This window comes from Geospiza fortis, unplaced genomic scaffold, assembly GCF_000277835.1.
Source record: "Geospiza fortis unplaced genomic scaffold, GeoFor_1.0 scaffold412, whole genome shotgun sequence".
NCBI lineage: Eukaryota > Metazoa > Chordata > Aves > Passeriformes > Thraupidae > Geospiza > Geospiza fortis.
The window spans coordinates 581,297-582,049 of record NW_005054504.1 but is presented as its reverse complement, the minus strand read 5'-3'; positions in this window follow the sequence as shown (position 1 = coordinate 582,049).

The following is a 753-nucleotide window of genomic DNA, read 5'->3' as shown; positions in this document are numbered from 1 at the left end:
GGGAGCGGCTTTCTGTGCAGCAGCGGGTGCGGGCGGGCTGCTCTGCCTCGGGGCCGGTACAGTTTTATTGTACAGGTGCTAACAGGACTGAGGTCGGGACAATCGGGGGATTTCTGGCTCTCCCCGCTCCGCAGCGGGAGCTTTGGGTGAGTTTTTTTGTTGGTTCGTTTTTTCTTTGTGTTGTGTTTCTTCCCAGCCAGGGCAGGCGTTTTCCCCCTTGGAGCCCCGCTGCCAGCCTTCCCTCCGAGGGCCCGGCAGCACCTTCTTTAAGCCAAGGGTTTTTTTGCCTTTGGGTGTGTATTCTGGTTGCTCTTTCTGATTTCTGTTTTATTATATGCAGCAACAGGCTGTGGTGTCAAAAACACTGATGTACAGAAAAAACCTGCATCAGGCTCCCTGGCTCCTGCCTTTTCTTTTCGTGTCCAGGCAGATTTCTATGCATGTCAGCCTGAGTCTGTGGCTCAGGGAAGGGAGAGGGGAAGTGGCCTCTGGGACCTGCAAGGCCCATGTGTCTGCACAGCTGGAAAACCAGGGAGACTCCACTGCTCCTCCCAGCTTCCTGCCTGACCCTGGTGCTGGGAACTCTGCAGCCAAGCCCAGCGATCCCCAAACACAGATGTCATGGTAGCCCTGTCTGGTCCCAGCACCCCCAGCCTGTTCATGGGGCAGCTGGTCCCTGGCTGGCTTTCTCACCTCTGTGGGAGCAGAGGGTGCTCGGGGCAGTGCTGTAGTTTTGTTGTTTCCTTAGGAAGG